General features: G+C 44.9%; 1 long non-coding RNA gene across 1 annotated transcript in view; it reads left to right on the forward strand.

The window, feature by feature from the left end:
• Positions 1 to 14,527, forward strand: part of LOC146025784 (uncharacterized) — a 192,035-nt gene that overhangs the window by 34,074 nt on the left and 143,434 nt on the right. The window lies entirely within an intron of this gene.

Here is a 14,527-nt window from a genome sequence, read left to right on the forward strand (position 1 = left end):
ACGAGGGCCTGCCTTGGTGTAGAGGAGCAGGGTCTGCAGGAACGAGGGCCTGCCTTGGTGTAGAGGAGCAGGGTCTGCAGGAACGAGGGCCTGTGTTGGTGTAGAGGAGCAGGGTATGCAGGACGAGGGCCTGCGTTGGTGTAGAGGAGCAGGGTATGCAGGACGAGGTCCTGCCTAGGTGTAGAGGAGCAGGGTCTGCAGGAACGAGGTCCTGCCTAGGTGTAGAGGAGCAGGGTATGCAGGAACAAGGGCCTGCTTTGGTGTAGAGGAGCAGGGTGTGCAGGAACGAGGGCCTGCGTTGGTGTAGAGGAGCAGGGTGTGCAGGAACGAGGTCTCTCTCTGGAAATATTTTGGGCCCTACAAAATGCTGCTATAGTCCAATTTGCACCCCTGCTTTAGGTGATTGTGTTGCACTCTGCAGATGGTCAGTAGGTAAGATTTACATACAAGACAAAACTGTTCTGAACACTTTCTATTACATAATATACATCAATATGGCGGCGCCCCCAATATTGTGACCAGGTTAGTAACATTTAAATTAATTAATTTCAGATGAAGGATGCCCATACACTAGTGCGAAGGGGAGGTGGTGGTGGTGGGGGGGGGGGGGGGGGGGGGGGGGGGGAGGGGTGTTGGTGGAGTGGTGGGTGGAGTCTACCTCTTTGGAGAATTTGGGACATGCTGTAATAACAGTCCGAATCTACAGAGGAAGAAGCCTTGTAACCCCACACATTCTGCTTAGAACAGGCATGTCCAATGTTGGCCCTCCAGATGTTGTGAAACTACACATCCCAGCATGCTTTGCCACAGTTTTGCTATTAGAGAATGCTAAAACTATTGCAAAGCCTGCTGGGATGTGCAGTTACAAAACATCTGGAGGGCCAACGTTGGACATGCCTGGCTTAGAACAATCCTGGAGTCTAGCGCTCTGGGTTCTGCCTGTAAAAAGCGGGTGATACTGAGCTTAATAACTGGCACAATTCCTGCGTCCATCACAGCGCTGTATATTGTAGTGTTCATTCTAGCACTCGCCATATTTAAAAACCCATGCAGTTCCTTTTCCCTGCCTGGGGTGTCGCTGTCTCCTGTAGTGCTTCTAGCACAGGTCTGGTTTGCATATCAGTGTTGATATACAGACCACACTGTGCTAGAAGCAGCACTACAGCAGACAGCAACACCCCAGGCAGGGAAAAGGAACTGCATAGGCTTTCAAATATGGCGAGTGCTGGAATATACACTAATATTGTATGGTTGGAAAATATGTTTTATGGTTATTTTAAAAAATACAATAATATTTTAAATATAGGGCTCCCACAGCTTTCTCTTCACTCTAGGCAGTGCAGGGGCCCGGCTAGTGTGATCACCTGCGTGTGTCAGAGGGACCGGGTCAGTGTGATCACCTGTGTGTGTCAGAGGGACCGGGTCAGTGTGATCAGCCGTGTGTGCATCCGATGAACCCGGCCGGTGCGATCAGCCGTGTGTGTCCGATGAACCCGGCCGGTGCGATCAGCCGTGTGTGTCCGATGGACCCGGCCGGTGCGATCAGCTGTGTGTGTCCGATGGACGATGGACCCGGCCGGTGCGATCAGCCGTGTGTGTCCGATGGACCCGGCCGGTGCGATCAGCTGTGTGTGTCCGATGGACGATGGACCCGGCCGGTGCGATCAGCCGTGTGTGTCCGATGGACCCGGCCGGTGTGATCAGCTGTGTGTGTCCGATGGACGATGGACCCGGCCGGTGCGCAGCTGTGTGTGTCCTATGGACGATGGACCCGGCCGGTGCGATCAGCCGTGTGTGTCCGATGGACCTGGCCAGTGTGATCTGCTGCGTGTGTGTCTGATGGACCCGGCCAGTATGATCAGCTGTGTGTGTCCGATGGACCCGGCCTGTGTGAGCAGCTGTGTGTATGTCTGTGGACCCGGCCATTGTGATCAGCTGTGTGTGTCCGATGGACCCGGCCAGTGTGATCAGCCATGTGTATCCGATGGACCCGGCCGGTGTGATCAACCGTATTTGTCCGATAGACCCGGCCGGTGTGATCAGCCGTGTTTGTCCGATGGACCCGGCCGGTGTGATCAGCCGTGTTTGTCCGATGGACCCGGCCGGTGTGATCAGCCGTGTTTGTCCGATGGACCCGGCCGGTGTGATCAGCCGTGTTTGTCCGATGGACCCGGCCAGTGTGATCAGCTGTGTGTGTCCAATGGACTTGACCAGTGTGATCAGCTGTGTGTGTGATGAACCCGGCCAGTGTGATCAGCTGTGTGTGTGTGTGTGTGTGATGGACCCGGCCAGTGTGATCAGCTGTGTTATACCACCATCCTATTCCATCCATGAACTAGTCCTTTACTACTACCTGGTCTGGCACAGTCACACAACCATCCTTATCCCATCCATCAGAGAGTCCGGTGTGTTCCTGACTCTAGATTGTTGGTGCCCACTAGCAGTGCACGAATTGCAGGTTACACTGTTCACTATATACAGAATCTAAAAACAGGGACAGAGGGGGTAAGTTGTGATTTCAATAGTAAATACAATCAATCATACAAAATTGGCGCTTGTCAGAGTATCAGAGTATCTGGATCAGAGTTTCCTGACTGATGCATTGCTGGACCATTCTCACCTACTCTCCCAGAACCTCCAGCTTGGGTATTCCCCTGCACTGCCTGAAGAGTGGGGGTCCCCCCACACCACACCCACTTCTTAATGAAGTACACAGGATGGGGAGAATAGAGATGGAAATCCTGCATCCATAGGGAGGCTGCGGGGTCGATATAATGTGATGTTATAATAATCACGGCATTTAGGGGAAGTATGGCTGGAACTATCCACCAATCAAAATTCAGGAATCAGATGACTGCTTATAATATATCCCAGGACAGGCAGATTTGTTCTACACTCCCAACTTCCGACAATATACAGTGTGTATATAATAACAACAACAACAACAACAACAACAACAAATACCATAAATTCCAAAAGTATCTGACCTTAACAATGCATTGGTGTAATACCTTTGTGTAGCACTAGATGGCAGCAGAATACAACATTTTGTAGCCAATATATTATTAGTTGTGTTTTCCATGTATCTAACACATGGGGGAGAAATGTAATAGGATGAGAGATTCAGAAAGTGAGAGATTTGGTAAGAAATCTCGTTTTTTTTAAGCGACAATCATTTACACTGTAATACCGGTTTGGTTTTGCAGTGTAAATGATTGCCGCTTTAATAAAACTGGAGATTTCTTACCAAATCTCTCACTTTCTGAATCTCTTAGCCTATTACATTTCCCCGCAGGAGTGTTACAGTTTATGATATATAAGGCATCAGAGGAGGCAACGCTCACCTGACGTAGAGATGCCGGAATGTGCTGCTCTCCGCTCCCACATCACCCACTGCCCTATATGCATGTTTCAGAGACGGACCTAGACCCTTATTCTGGTTCACTCTCAAAGGCAAATTCCTTCTCAAATAAACAAAACCATGTGCACTGCAGGTGGGGCAGATGTGACATGTGCAGAGAGAATTAGATTTGGGTGGGGATTTACTTCAGAGTGAGATCTATATTGCAGTGTAAAAATAAAGCAGCCAGTATTTACCCTGCACAGAAACAAAATAACTCACCCAAAGCTAATTCTCTCTGCACATTACATCTGCCCCCCTGCAGTGCACATGGTTTTGTCCATTTGAGAAGGAATTTACCTTTGTGAGTGAAACAGAATAAGGGCCCTAACGTGCTATACTAATGCTGCTGCTGCCCGAGAGCGTACTGCGGCATGTACCGACTGCTTTGTCCCAGCCGATATGTTGCCCATCAGTCCCTGCCAACACACCCCATTTCCTCCCTGCCTGTCAATCACTTGCATACAGTACATCGTGTCACATGTGGGTCGTCACTAATAGTGGTGACATCCAGTGTGGCGCATTCAATGTCCAAGGCGCGGCTGGTGAGGAGGCTTTGTGGGCAATGGGACTCACATATAGGGTCGTGAACCCCACTTAATCACCCCTGGGGTACCGAGGAACTTGGCAATGGTAGCAGTAGGCCCCGCAGACCCCGCACCCATAAGCCACCGCGGGGTCTGGGGGGAACTATTGCTATACCACTGTCTATATATACATATATATATATATATATATATATATATATATATATATATATATATATATATATATATATATATAGATAGATCTATACTATGAAAGGCGCTCAGGCACCATATAAAGTGTAATAATCAGAAGAATATGGGTATGATAGAATCAGAAGAATATGGGTAAAATAGAAGCGGCATTGGGCACGCTAAGATGGGCACACCGCCATTATTAATCCAGATCTGCAGCAGCTTCCTGTGAGAGCCAGGAATTCATTATACTTACTTACCCCACCTCTGTGTGCGCCCCCGCCTCTGTATACGCCCCCCACCTCTGTATGCGCCCCACCTCTGTATACGCCCCCCGCCTCTGTGTGCGCCCCCGCCTCTGTATACGCCCCCCACCTCTGTATGCGCCCCACCTCTGTATACACCCCCCGCCTCTGTATATGCCCCCCGCCTCTGTATACGCCCCCCGCCTCTGTGTACGCCCCACCTCTGTGTACGCCCCACCTCTGTATACGCCTCACCTCTGTGTACGCCCCCCGCCTCTGTATACGCCCCCGCCTCTGTATACGCCCCCGCCTCTGTATACGCCCCCCACCTCTGTATGCGCCCCACCTCTGTATACGCCTCACCTCTGTGTACGCCCCCCGCCTCTATGCGCCCCACCTCTGTATACGCCTCACCTCTGTATACGCCCCCCACCTCTATGCGCCCCACCTCTGTATACGCCTCACCTCTGTATACACCCCCCACCTCTGTATACGCCTCACCTCTGTATACGCCTCACCTCTGTATACGCCCCCCACCTCTGTATACGCCCCCCACCTCTGTATACGCCCCCGCCTCTGTATGCGCCCCCGCCTCTGTATACGCCCCCGCCTCTGTATACGCCCCCCACCTCTGTATACGCCCCCCCGCCTCTGTATACGCCTCACCTCTGTATACGCCCCCCCGCCTCTGTATACGCCCCCCGCCTCTGTATACGCCCCCCGCCTCTGTATGCGCCCCCGCCTCTGTATACGCCCCCGCCTCTGTATACGCCCCCCACCTCTGTATACACCCCCCCGCCTCTGTATGCGCCCCCACCTCTGTATACGCCCCCCGCCTCTGTATACGCCCCCCGCCTCTGTATACGCCCCACGCCTCTGTATGCGCCCCCGCCTCTGTATACGCCCCACGCCTCTGTATGCGCCCCCGCCTCTGTATACGCCCCCGCCTCTGTATACGCCCCACCTCTATAGATACGGCCTAGCGCCTCTCTCTTTCTCTTTCTCTCTCTCTCTCTCTCTCTCTCTCTCTCACTTTTTTCGCGCGCTCTCTCTATATATAAACCCCAGCCTTGCTCGCTGTCTGTCTGTCTGTCTATCTATCTATCTATCTATCTATCTATCTATATATATATATATATATATATATATATATATATATATATATATATATATATATATATATATATATATATACATGCAGTTGGATGGTGCGGCACTCCCCGCATATTAAAGACAGGAGTCAGGTTAAAAGGCAACGTTTCAACGTCTTTTAATAGACGTTTTCATCAGGCTAACAACATAATGAAATAGAACATACCTTTATACACCTCCGTGAAAACAAGATAACGTGCGCTCCCGCCGTCCAGACACAGGGCGCATCAGGACTGACGTCATTGCGCGATTCAATGGTGCAACCATCACCATGACAACTTATAAACAATACAAAACGAAATAAACTGACATAGAGGACAACAGCGCTAGCAAATGTAGACATTAATCATTACAATACAAACGCTGATTATTATCTAGTAAAGTGCTAAAGCAGGATATTGCACAAGTATGTATAAAAACTAGGCAAGAAATAGGTGAATCACAGCTAATTATAGAACTGAAGCTGGAAACAAGGAATACATTTATTTCCGTGTCAAACAACTGATACCTAAATTCTCATTTAAGCCCTTGGGGGCCAGTGTGTTAAGGCGGTGTATCCACCTTGTTTCACATTTCAAGAGATGAAGACCCCGATTGCCCCCTCTGATATTTAATGGTACGTGATCTATCATCCGATATCTCAAAGATGGCAAAGTGTGTTTCAATGCGACAAAATGTTTCGGGACAGGTAGATCACATTTACCCCCTGCAAGTGCTTGTCTAATGGTTGAGCGGTGTGTTGTAATACGCTCTTTAAAAGATCTTTCAGTCTTGCCTATGTAAGACAATCCACACGGGCAGATGAGTTGATATACAACGAATTTAGACTCACAACTGAGGGTATGTCTGATCGTGAATTTAGTACCCTGTTGGGGATGATAAAAGATGTTACCGGGAATCATACAGGTGCAAACAGTGCATGTGCACCTTATACAACCTCTCGGGGGAGATTTGGAAGGTTGGTTAAATGTGGTGATATCAGTTTTTACCAACATATCACGGAGATTTGGGGCACGCTGATAACAAGCCAGAAGTCTAGTGTTGGCGATATTAATGTCCCGATCACTCTGGACAATCGGCCAAAACTTTTAGAAGTTTTATTAACAATGGGACTGGCAGTGGTAAATTTGGTCACCCACGGAATGATTTGAGGAGATGGTGCTGCCGGTTTGGGCTCCAGAAGTTGGTCTCTGGAATAAGAGGAAGCCCTTTCACGAGCTGATAATAGATCATTTAATTTGTAACCTCTGGCCAAAAATTTCTTAATAAGTACATCAATTTGTAATTCAGCCTCCACCGGGTCCGACACAATTCTTTTAATACGAATGATTTGGGAATAAGGTAAACCATTTATGAGACTTCTAGGGTGTGCGCTATTCCCATGCAGAAGGTTATTCCTATCTGTTTCTTTTTGGAATAGCCTAGTCTCAACGATACCATTGTTCAGACATAAAGATACATCAAGAAAACTAATGGTTTTTTGGTCACTTGTCATGGTTAATTTCACCGGGCTGTCACTTAAATTATGCATATCAACATGTCTTCTCAAATCCTCAATAGGCCCAGACCAGATTATGAGAAGATCGTCGATAAAACGCCGGTATAGCAGAATTCTGGCTGCCAGGGTAGGGACATCAAAGAATAAAAGCTGTTCAATGGCAAACATATAAATGTTGGCATAAGCCGGTGCAGCATTAGATCCCATTGAACAGCCATTTGTCTGGAGCCAGAATTTCCCATCATGCAAGAAATGCATGAGAAAAGTGGGAGAAAGTGGATGCTGATTATGAGGGTAATACAGTATACCAGTGGACATCCTCCAATCGAGGTGACCGACGCCCTTTTTTCCGTCAGAATAAATACAGAGGCTACATGACAACTGATAAATCATCGGACAATTATTCGTCCAACAGCGATGCCGAACCAGAACAGCGACGTGGACGGGGCAGAGGCAGCGGCAGAGGAAGAAGGCAACCTACTGGCCCTTTAGGAGTGACCACCCGCCTGAGAAATATCGAAGGCGGCGCAGGTTTACAAGACGAGGGCACCAGTGGCAGAGGCAGAGCAGTGTCCAAGAAACCACCCATTCAAACAAAAGCCTAGTGGTAAATCTTTCTACCTATACCCTCACTGATGAGGAGAATAGGATCCTTAATAAAGGATTATCGTTCGTGCCGTCCATAAAAATGGACCCTTTATCTTGGCAGACAGAACAATTTACTCATAACCGCCAGCTGAAGCTTAAAGAGTTCTTCACGAAAAATCCTACACCAAGTGATCCTTCTCCATTGCCTGCCCAATTACGTAAACTTCTGCCTCGCTCATCATTTGAGCCCCAGTCCAATAATCCGTCTATTAAAACTTTTATGCGTCTGCTTGGCTCACAAGTGGATAAAGAATTGTCCGTGCAACCTATCCAACATTCTAACCTATCTGCAGCTGAGCGTCTCACGTTGAAAAACCTGTCAAATAATCAGGAATTAATATTCCGCCCTGCAGATAAAGGAGGTGCACTAGTCATTATGGACTTTGCCAAGTATAAAGCTGAGTTGGACTCGCAATTGTCTGACCATCACACTTACCAGCTATTACCCCGCGATCCGACAGCGTCATTCCAGAAACAGCTCCAAGCCTTACTTCAGTCTGCAGTTCAAACCAATAAAATTGAACAGTCTCTCAGTGATGCCCTTGTTCCAAAGTTTCCAGTGGTACCCGTGATATATAGTATCCCGAAAATCCATAAGTCATTGATTGACCCTCCGGGTAGGCCCATTATAGCGGCCAGACAGTCGCTTTCACAACTTTCATCTGTGTATATTGATGCCATCTTACAGCCATATATTGTGCGACATCCCCGCTATTTATTGGATACTACCTCACTACTACAATTATTAAAAGCATTACCTGTTCTTGTTGGTGAGATTTGGTTGGTTACTCTCGACGTCAAAAGCCTTTATACCATTATTCCTCACGAGGAAGGTATGAAGTCAGTTGACGATTTTTTGTGTGCACAGAGTGATTATGATGGTCCACCTATAGATTTTTTGCTGAGTTTGTTGCATTTTGTTCTGACAAAGAATTATTTCTTGCATGATGGGAAATTCTGGCTCCAGACAAATGGCTGTTCAATGGGATCTAATGCTGCACCGGCTTATGCCAACATTTATATGTTTGCCATTGAACAGCTTTTATTCTTTGATGTCCCTACCCTGGCAGCCAGAATTCTGCTATACCGGCGTTTTATCGACGATCTTCTCATAATCTGGTCTGGGCCTATTGAGGATTTGAGAAGACATGTTGATATGCATAATTTAAGTGACAGCCCGGTGAAATTAACCATGACAAGTGACCAAAAAACCATTAGTTTTCTTGATGTATCTTTATGTCTGAACAATGGTATCGTTGAGACTAGGCTATTCCAAAAAGAAACAGATAGGAATAACCTTCTGCAAGGGAATAGCGCACACCCTAGAAGTCTCATAAATTACAAGAAAAATACAACATGGGGAAATAGAAAAGCGGCGCAAATAGTGTACTCAAATGTCCTTTTAGAGGCTGAAGATTTCTCCTACAGATGTATCTGCAACAGTTCTCATATGGAGATTGGTGACCAGATTCCAATTGGTGTGTTCCAAAGAAAGACAAATAAATAATTATTAAATCTGTGAGTGTCAATTTTCTTATATATATATATATATGTATAAACCACCAATTGTGGTGATAGTTGAAGTGGATATATTGATTTCCACAGGCGTACCCAAACTCACGTGGTATCGTGCAGGTTCTCCTCATATAAAGGTATCTTTCTTTTGGACGTCCTGTACGGGTTTCTTTTTGTTCCAGTGCAGGTGAAGATATGTGCTCGAAGGAAGTAAAAACGAAATCTTAGATTCTATTATATCAAAAAAATTTCCTTAATTTTTCACATTAGTGCAGAAAAAAGGTAGATATAAGTGGTGAGACGGTAACTGCGTACCTCACTTACGCATGTGAAGCGAGGGGGAACACACATAAAGGTTTCTTTAAATGCTGATAATAGGAGGGCGTACCCCTACTCACGATGTAGTTAGATGGCTTCAAGCATATAAAGGTTTCTTTATGTCAGTTCCTCCTTAGTGTAATGGACCTTGTATCTTTAGAATGAGTCCTCAGAGTCGAAGGTTCCACACATGCTCAAAAAAATGTAAAAAGTGTTTTATTTATGTGGACATATATAGTGAATCATATATAGCGAATTCCTTTCTTCCAAAGGATGGGGATAAGATGGGCGTACCCTACTCACGGTGTGGTGGGGTATTTTGAAGCCTATAAAGGTTTCTTTCATGTAGTTTATTTCTCCCAGGTGTGATGGATGGTGTATCCTGCCTGGATCTGTGGTGTGGTATTTGCACCTTAAGCTTCCCCAGATATCAGTTTTCAAAGAAAAAATGAGAGGGATATGCTTCAGCGTATGGCTCTATGCATGATTCTATAATATCATGTCAGGTTTAGACCTGAAGGCTATTAGCGTACCTTACTCACCCCTTTATTGGGGGAAACACGCCCGTAGAGGTTTCTTTTCCAATAGGTAGTAGATGGAACCAAAAATGGAGCCAGGAAACAGATGTAAAAAGGGGTATCACAAAGTTTTTAATCCCAGACAAATCCTTGTACAAAGTCCCATAAAAAACGTTTTTGGAGGCCCAACCTCACAGATCCAATACCAAAAAAAGTTCAATACCAAAAGAATACCAAAAAAATAATAAAAAAAAATATTTTTCCTTCACAAAAACAGTATAAAATTTAAAATCAGATAAAAATCAATACATACAAAGCATGAGGTGGTGTGGCTGTTCACTCTCATCTGGCAAAGTCAACGCGTTTCGGTCCCTATGACCTTTCTCAAGACATGTCAGAATGGAGTGAAGAGCCTTTATTTAAATGATGAACAGCCAATAGGAGAGAGACAGGAAGTGACATCGTAGTTAACACTAATCTTAATTTTGTCTCCTCAAAAAAACATTCCACCTTAAATGATTGAGTTTATATCATCTTACAGTGTGTAACTGTATTCATAATCCAATAATGATGCATATAAAACATATAGAGTCCATAAATTGGGTCCGGAAGGTATAGCGCATCCGGCTGTTACCATGGAGACCCGGCCCGACTTCCGGTTTACACGGTGAGTAAAATTGTAAATACAACCAGATCCACTGGTATTAGGTGCCCCGTTTCATGGTTCCCACTCTCTTCGTGGGCTATACACAAGCTGGTGAGATGTTCCCGATCGTACGTGGAACATTGAGGGTGCGCGGCACTTCCGATACCCGGAAGAGTCTGTGGAGCGCACTCAGTCTGAATCTCCTTCGCGTCATTGGTTGCCGGTGACACGCATAGCGCGTGTATTCCGGCTTTCTGTTTGGAGACTGGCGGGAAGCGTGAGGTGGAACGCACGCCTCACGTCGCTGTTGGACCGCATGTGTCTGCGGTCTCTTTCATTGGATAGAGCTTGTAAAGGATGGTCTCCAGATAGTAGAGCCGGGTTTCCAAGGCAACTTTGCGCTCCTTCTTTACATAGAAGATTCCGAGAAAGAAACAGACATAAGATCAGTACAATATCCAATATATACAAAAGGTTTTAATATCTCGCATTTATCCACTTTTTTGTACCACTGAATTTGATTCCTATATTATACTGGAGGATGTGTCACCAAATATAAAAAGAGATTATGGCACATAGAGATGACCGAATCTGACTGTGATCGTATGATCCACAGCCAAAAAGGGGATCTATGGCATTATCTTTAAGGAGAAAGCTTTCAAAAACTGGGGTATCCAGGGGAATTTGCACTGATTTCCGAAAAAAAGGGGGGGGGGGGAAGAAAGAAGGGGAACTCTGTTAGATGTATACCCTACCCAGTGGACTCAACCGTTCCTATAGGAACCATTTAAGTTCGAAGTCACTGTTGAGTCCACTGGGCATCAGTGTCTTACAATTAAATATCAGGTTCATCTCTGCCTTTATAAAAAAGAAAGGAAGTAGCGCTTTACCAATGAGTTGAAATCAATGTAAAAAACATTTAATATGCATAGAATAAAAAATTTGACATATACATAAACATATGAATAATAAAAAAATTGGGAAATATAAAACTCTCTCAAGGGCCCACTGTATGTGCCACTATATAATGGGATCCGTTCCTATTATTGCCGTCTGGATGGAAAAAGTCCCAGAGGGAATTGATGCAGTTCTTTGAACTGGGGGTATATAAATGGCTGTCTTTTTGACATACACCCATTGACAGCGCCCTCGGACTACCTTAGGGCAGTCCCTTTCTTGTTTCATCTCTGCCTTTGCAAGAGCAGTAGTGCAGTCTGGTTGTCTTGCACTCCCCTTTATATTTTTTAAGCCCCCAAACTCTGTAATCTCTTTGATAGAACATTGGTGGGTGTTCTTAAAGTGGGCAGACAGCGCGTGTGTCTCCAGGCCCTTTTTGATGTTCCTTAAGTGTTCGCCCAAGCGAACTTTTAGGGGCCTGGAGGTACGTCCGATGTAGTACAAATTACAGCTGCACTTAACCATATATATAACGTTTTTTGTATGGCATGTTATAAAATCATGGACCTTGATGTTGTATCCATTGATTTTATATTCCTCAATCTTATTTTTACCCAAACTTTTCACATTAGTACACCCCTGGCAACTTCCGCACCTGTAAAACCCTTTCGACTTTATTCCTGGTTTGGAGATTTTAGGTACAAAGTTACTGCTAACCAGGTTTGTCTTCAGGTTTCAGGTTTTTTCGGAAATCAGTGCAAATTCCCCTGGATACCCCAGTTTTTGAAAGCTTTCTCCTTAAAGATAATGCCATAGATCCCCTTTTTGGCTGTGGATCATACGATCACAGTCAGATTCGGTCATCTCTATGTGCCATAATCTCTTTTTATATTTGGTGACACATCCTCCAGTATAATATAGGAATCAAATTCAGTGGTACAAAAAAGTGGATAAATGCGAGATATTAAAACCTTTTGTATATATTGGATATTGTACTGATCTTATGTCTGTTTCTTTCTCGGAATCTTCTATGTAAAGAAGGAGCGCAAAGTTGCCTTGGAAACCCGGCTCTACTATCTGGAGACCATCCTTTACAAGCTCTATCCAATGAAAGAGACCGCAGACACATGCGGTCCAACAGCGACGTGAGGCGTGCGTTCCACCTCACGCTTCCCGCCAGTCTCCAAACAGAAAGCCGGAATACACGCGCTATGCGTGTCACCGGCAACCAATGACGCGAAGGAGATTCAGACTGAGTGCGCTCCACAGACTCTTCCGGGTATCGGAAGTGCCGCGCACCCTCAATGTTCCACGTACGATCGGGAACATCTCACCAGCTTGTGTATAGCCCACGAAGAGAGTGGGAACCATGAAACGGGGCACCTAATACCAGTGGATCTGGTTGTATTTACAATTTTACTCACCGTGTAAACCGGAAGTCGGGCCGGGTCTCCATGGTAACAGCCGGATGCGCTATACCTTCCGGACCCAATTTATGGACTCTATATGTTTTATATGCATCATTATTGGATTATGAATACAGTTACACACTGTAAGATGATATAAACTCAATCATTTAAGGTGGAATGTTTTTTTGAGGAGACAAAATTAAGATTAGTGTTAACTACGATGTCACTTCCTGTCTCTCTCCTATTGGCTGTTCATCATTTAAATAAAGGCTCTTCACTCCATTCTGACATGTCTTGAGAAAGGTCATAGGGACCGAAACGCGTTGACTTTGCCAGATGAGAGTGAACAGCCACACCACCTCATGCTTTGTATGTATTGATTTTTATCTGATTTTAAATTTTATACTGTTTTTGTGAAGGAAAAATATTTTTTTTTATTATTTTTTTGGTATTCTTTTGGTATTGAACTTTTTTTGGTATTGGATCTGTGAGGTTGGGCCTCCAAAAACGTTTTTTATGGGACTTTGTACAAGGATTTGTCTGGGATTAAAAACTTTGTGATACCCCTTTTTACATCTGTTTCCTGGCTCCATTTTTGGTTCCATCTACTACCTATTGGAAAAGAAACCGCTACGGGCGTGTTTCCCCCAATAAAGGGGTGAGTAAGGTACGCTAATAGCCTTCAGGTCTAAACCTGACATGATATTATAGAATCATGCATAGAGCCATACGCTGAAGCATATCCCTCTCATTTTTTCTTTGAAAACTGATATCTGGGGAAGCTTAAGGTGCAAATACCACACCACAGATCCAGGCAGGATACACCATCCATCACACCTGGGAGAAATAAACTACATGAAAGAAACCTTTATAGGCTTCAAAATACCCCACCACACCGTGAGTAGGGTACGCCCATCTTATCCCCATCCTTTGGAAGAAAGGAATTCGCTATATATGATTCACTATATATGTCCACATAAATAAAACACTTTTTACATTTTTTTGAGCACGTGTGGAACCTTCGACTCTGAGGACTCATTCTAAAGATACAAGGTCCATTACACTAAGGAGGAACTGACATAAAGAAACCTTTATATGCTTGAAGCCATCTAACTACATCGTGAGTAGGGGTACGCCCTCCTATTATCAGCATTTAAAGAAACCTTTATGTGTGTTCCCCCTCACTTCACATGCGTAAGTGAGGTACGCAGTTACCGTCTCACCACTTATATCTACCTTTTTTCTGCACTAATGTGAAAAATTAAGGAAATTTTTTTGATATAATAGAATCTAAGATTTCGTTTTTACTTCCTTCGAGCACATATCTTCACCTGCACTGGAACAAAAAGAAACCCGTACAGGACGTCCAAAAGAAAGATACCTTTATATGAGGAGAACCTGCACGATACCACGTGAGTTTGGGTACGCCTGTGGAAATCAATATATCCACTTCAACTATCACCACAATTGGTGGTTTATACATATATATATATAAGAAAATTGACACTCACAGATTTAATAATTATTTATTTGTCTTTCTTTGGAACACACCAATTGGAATC

The sequence above is a fragment of the Crinia signifera genome, chromosome 8 (genome assembly GCF_055691185.1).
Source record: "Crinia signifera chromosome 8, ASM5569118v1, whole genome shotgun sequence".
NCBI classification, from domain to species: Eukaryota; Metazoa; Chordata; class Amphibia; order Anura; family Myobatrachidae; genus Crinia; species Crinia signifera.